Source organism: Protopterus annectens, chromosome 2.part1, assembly GCF_019279795.1.
Source record: "Protopterus annectens isolate FY-2018-M chromosome 2.part1, PAN1.0, whole genome shotgun sequence".
NCBI classification, from domain to species: domain Eukaryota; kingdom Metazoa; phylum Chordata; order Ceratodontiformes; family Protopteridae; genus Protopterus; species Protopterus annectens.
This window is the reverse complement of record NC_056729.1, coordinates 1,914,275,826-1,914,281,825: the sequence shown is the minus strand read 5'-3', so window position 1 is coordinate 1,914,281,825 and position 6,000 is coordinate 1,914,275,826. Positions and strand designations below refer to the sequence as shown.

The following is a 6,000-nucleotide window of genomic DNA, read 5'->3' as shown; positions in this document are numbered from 1 at the left end:
GACAGCATCGCTTTAACTAATCTGAACTCAGCTTTTCTAACATCTATCTAAATTCTTACTTCTTCTACCCTTCACCTCAATCCAGAATGTTATCAACTCAGTCATTATTTACTCTTATACTTACTACGTTTGTTGTCCTCAATTCCCACCCTCATTACTAAACAATGTGTAATAAAGGTAATCTCTAAGACTGAAAATACCTCCTACAGGAGACCTGATAATATACGTGAAAGTTTAATAAATAGCACAAAACACCCCCTAGCAGATCTGCTCCTTAAAATATTTAACCTAGGTTGAGCAACTGGCCTTGTCCCTGAGGTTTGGTTTATGAAAGTAGAGATGCCAGTTGACAAGACTGGTCCCAGTACTGAGTCCAGTAACTGTACACCCTTCAGTCTGATGAGTCTTATTTGCAAGCCACGGAACATGTAACTGACCTGATCAATTACGAGATAAATAATCTCATTGGACTAGACCTTAGAAATTTGGCTTTGTAAAGTGTACATTCTACCTAATGAAACTGGTCAGCTTGTTTGGGAGAATAACTCAAGATGATGACTGCAATCATGCTACCCACACAGTATATATAGACCTGTCCAAAGCATTTGATAGCATCCCCCATGTGTCTCTCATCAGAACTCAAGCAAACTGGCTAAAGGACAGAAGACACTTGGTGGGAACAGCAGGCAAATCTTTAGAGAATATGACAGTGACCAGTCATGTCCCACAAGGCCCTGTGCTGTGATACCTTTTGTTTAACATTTAGTTTTCTGATCTCCAAACAACATTTAGTTTTCTGATCTCCAGACTACAGACCAAGACCTCTCACTAACCAAGTTTGCAAATGGCTGTAAACTAAAAGTCATTGTAAAGTTACTGTCTGACACCCAAGCCCTTCAGTAAGTATGTAACCATGTAAAAACCTGGTGTGCAAAAATGGGCTTAAATTAAATGGTAAAAGTAACATTCTCACTTTTGGTAGATAATTACTCCTGACAACATACAACATAGACAATACCCCCCAAAGGAAGTGTGAATGCTAATTGACAGTTTGGAATGTGGGTTGATAATTCCATAACTTTTGATCATTACTTAACGACAGTGGTCAGGAAGCCCTTCCGCTTGGCACAACTAATTCCCAGGCGAATATCATCCAGATCTAAGTAAGTCCTTTGTCCTTTACACTCAGCAGTGATCAGGCCAATCACTGAATACAGAGCGGGAAACAGGATATTAGTTTGTTAGAAAATTAGGTAGATATGAATGCAGTTATGGATGGGAGTGAAGCTGTGTATAAGGCCTGTGAGGTGTAAGATTCATCCTTCTTGGCATGGGCATTGTTTCAGCCCCCTTCATCCTTAACTAGCCCAATTATTTTGATAGTTAGTGGGACAGTTTTAGTTAGGTGAATTTCACCCCTTCCCCCTTTCCTTGGCAATTGCTGATTTGGTCTGAGAAACTAAGAAGTCACATTGCAACTCTGGTGTGGTTATTGAGCCTGGGTGGGCCTCATAGGAAAATTAATATTGTAAAAATCCAAGCAAGAAAACACTGAAAGCAGACATAAGACTAGACCTTACCTCTACAAACAATTGTTGAGTTATAATTTACTTGGTTTGATACTAAAGTGACCTTCTATGATACGTTTTAAAAAAGCAAAAGCAAAACTAAATGCCTGAAAACATTGCTTGTACAATTCTTACTCTACAACGATACAACTGAGCTTCAATAACTGCTTCTTAATATCTAGAAGTAATGTTATTTTATTATGCAGAGTTTTGTTATGTTGTATTTTTGATCAAATATTGCAGCATGAATTCTCATTTTGGAATGTGTTATTAATCAGTCTGCCTGATTAATATTATAAAGAAGAGATGGTTTACAGGTTACAATTTAATAACGCACATTGCTTGTTCTTAGGTGAGTTCTATGCTAGCTGCCCCTTTGGACCATTTTAAACCTAACTAGTTTCTCTTTCAAAGGTGAGAATTGAATGCTGTATCCTGTGCCTGTGAGGTAAACACCTTAACCCTTATACAACCTCCAACCCCCTTGTAATAACTGTTACTAGTTACCTGGCAGAATTCAAACTTGACTCCATCTAAAAGTAGTCTGTGGTCCACCTTGGATTTGACATTTTCTTCCTTGGAAGTTCCAAGTTAAATTTATCTAGTGACAAACCAGATAACTTAGTGTCATGTGAGATGTGAGATAAGTGTTCTTTTTTTTTTCTACTCACATTACTTTGACAGTGATAGACTCACGCATTAAGTAAAAGATGAGATAAAAAGAATGCAGGTATCTGACCCATACTACCAGTCTTTCCAGTTTTAATGATTCCTGAGACGTTATGCTCTTTTAGTGTAATGTAACTGACAACACTTATCACAACCTGCTTGGTTTCTTGAAGTGTGTATTAACACAGAAGATTATCATTTGCTAACAGAAAAGGAGTGTCTGGCTTGTTTAGTCAGTACATAGTCCTTTTGAATAGATAACCTCCTTTAAATATTGACAAGGTAAGTAAAAACATTTGAATTTGTATTTTGTCTTAGTCTGTGATATATTACAGTAATATTACCAGTGCTTTTTTGACAAGTGTTATATACTACAAATAATTAAAGTAAGATATTGTGAGTATTGTTTTTGCAGCTCTGCAATTTTTCTTCTTTAACGTATTGTCTATTGGCTAGTTTATTTGAACTCTATGTAGATATATGCATGTTTATGTATATATTTCTTATTCTATATATGTATAGATTAATGTCTATATGTTTATGTAGATGTGTAAATCAAATGGGCATATAACAGTGTGAGTGTGAGTGTGTGTGTGTGTGTGTGTGTGTGTGTGTGTGTGTGTGTGTGTGTGTGTGTGTGTGTGTGTGTGTGCATGTATACAAAACCTGGATAACTTCTAGGAGGGTCATTTATTCAGACAAAAAATAAGGCAAACAACAACGGTATAATTGTACATGGCTTAATTTGCTCAGTACTGCTGGTGAATTATACTTAATATCATTCTGCCATTAAAGTGTTTTTTTTTTTTTTTTTTTTTTTTGCATTTGTATCTCCCAATACACCCTAGTGGGGAAACTGTGCCTCCATACAATTTATAATTATGTATACTAATTCTATAATCTCTGTACCACAGTTAAGTGAAATAAGTCAATATTTCTAAATATCAGACTTAGTATTTTTTTCCTTGTTATTGTTATGGCTATTATGGTTGCATTCCTCAAAATGGCAACAGGAACTCATTTAAATTAATCAGCAAAAGTAGGTATACCTTACATTTGTGTGCCTTTTGTTTTTATCATGAGTAGTTAATACTTCACAAAGAACACATATTTTAATTGCCTTCTCAAGGGGCAGATTTATATAGAGATGCTTAAGGAAAATGACATTGTAATCTTTGGGTCTACGTTTGGAATTTTGTGGATTTCTTTGTTGCCTGTATAGTACATTAACAAGACATATATTGTTTTCATAATCCCAGTTTTTGGGATGAGAATATAAATACACAGACTAGGAAAATAATGAGATACTAGTTGATTTGAACGTGGCATCATTAAAACTATAGTCATTTAATGACAGAGTTTATCTTTACATGCTATTTTGCATTTATTTTCTAAAGGTGTTTACGTTTTTTTTAATGCTAAAGTATGAAGCGACCCCAATCGTAAGTCTGGCCATATTTAATAGTCATGTTAGTAACGTTTATAAAGTAAAATATTAGGATAAATTGATTTCTTTTATCTATAAGACGAATGTCAACACAATACTTATTCCATCTGTATTAACTGAAGTATAAATGATGTATGTGATCATTTATAAGTTCCATCCACCATCCATGAATAAGAGATACAGTAAGGCTTTATGTAGCTATGGCAGTGATTCATACACTGTCCTCTTCTTTCCGTTGTACACAATATGATGGATCTCTTCCTTGTTGCTTGCCTTATCAGTGGTAGTAACTTCACAGTTGTAATGTTCAGAAGAACCTCTTCACTGTACAGTGTGTATACATGGACCTTTTCAGAGAAGATTTTATTTACTTATTTATTGACATTTGATTATAGCAAGATTTCGTAAATTAATGTGCTAGAAGGTCTAGACAGCACAGGCTGGCAATATAGATTATGGCAAAAAAGTTTCTTTTTTTCTCAGAATAGTTCATGAGATAGTCCTAGTAATAGTATGTAACTTTTTTAGAGTATTTGTTAAACTGTAAAGGACAACAGTACATAGCAACTTATTGCTTCACCATACAGCTAATAAGTATATCTTCTACTTAGTGATTTACAACGTGTTGCTGAAATTCCAGCAGAGTGTGTTTCCAAATTATAATCACTTTAGGAATATGTGTGTGCAACCCACACTAATGTCATGATGCAAAATTTAAAATGACTTTTATAAAAGCTATATAACAAAAAGAAATACGTCTTATAATTTTTTTCTTATATTTTGAAGAGGAAAATTTATGAAATTAATTTTTCTTAAGGTTACAAGAAAATACAAATGGTTTGTCTGCATAAGCTAAACCTATAACCTTATCTGCTGCATATTTTTCTTAGCTTACATTGGTTTAAATTATTCTATAAAGAGAATATTCTATTCAAAACATGTCATTTTGCAAGGAAAACTAATGTGGATCCTACCCTCATAGTGGTACTAAGTAGCACAAATTGCCCTGTACCAGTGAGCTGATTTGCACTGCAGGGCTACATACCAATTCATAATCATCCAAATACCATAAAGGAATGTATCTCTTTATCCAAAATGTGCATGATTATGAATCTCACAACTTTCTGCCTGTAGCAATTAAGCAGAAGAGCATTTACCTCCTGCATTGTAATGTAGGTACAAAACTGAACACATAGAGGCACTGACTCCAAATTTCAAGACATGCACACACACACAAACACACACACACACACACACACACACACACACACACACACACACACACACACACACACACACGCACACACACGCACGCACACACACCTGAACATAGCCATCTCCCACACACAAACACATACTGCCATTCTGACCCATTTAGACACCATCCTTCACACACACACACACACACACACACACACACACACACACACACACACACACACACACACACACACACATGCACTCATTGATATGTAAACACACCCATTGAAAGACACAGATACTTGTATTTAATGGCTTTGCAACCATGTCCTGCTCTAATCTTGCAGAGTCCAGATGTCCATGACTCCTGTTCATAGATGTGTACTAGGCTAATGACTGTTGGGGACATTTAAGCCTAGCAATAGAGTCCAAATCTCTGCTATGACAAGTTCTGGTGCCCATGGTAGTGTATACAGGGGGGTGGAAGATGAAACATATATATACAAGAAGGGGCTACATCACCCAACAACATCCTATCTAAACTAAGAAGCCTAGTCACATGATAAAAAAGCTAAGTAATATAAGAAAAATAAAACATCTAATAAAATCAATGTTTTAACCATTTTCTTTTCAAATATATGATCGGTGATGTAGCCCAATTATGGGTATTTAATGTATGTAATTAACAATGAATTTTAGTCTGAAGAAGTCTCTGAGAGTGAAGGGAGATGAAAGCCGGTTAACCTACAGATACTGCAATTTATTTTTATTCTGTTTTTTGATAATTATTTGCTTTGTTGTGCTGCTTTTAGTCATTTTAAAACCACAATGCAAAATAGCTAAGACATAATATTACTTAAGATAAAGAAAGAATGTTTTGGCAAAAGGCAAACATCAGAACTGAAAGGCTGTGATTTTAAATTCTTCAAAAAATGTTTTAAGCAATAAAGTTCATAGCTTCCAGTCAATATTCACTGTGATCTTCTTTTATGACTTTATGCCACTTAAAACATTCACCTGCTATCTTAAGGTTTCAAATTGTTTCCTAAATGTTTGTGGTAGAAGGCTAGACTAAATATTTAGTGTAAAAAGAGGTATTAAATGATGTTTGTTATG

The 6,000-nt window shown here is 35.0% G+C and overlaps 1 protein-coding gene across 1 annotated transcript in view; it reads left to right on the top strand.

Moving 5' to 3' along the window:
* Positions 1-2,386: 2,386 nt before the first annotated feature.
* LOC122795067 overlaps positions 2,387-6,000 on the top strand; it is a 498,483-nt gene continuing 494,869 nt past the window's right edge. The window contains exon 1 of the mRNA XM_044063642.1: positions 2,387-2,519. The gene's annotated coding sequence lies outside the window, so the exon portion shown is untranslated. The remainder of the gene's footprint in view (positions 2,520-6,000) is intronic.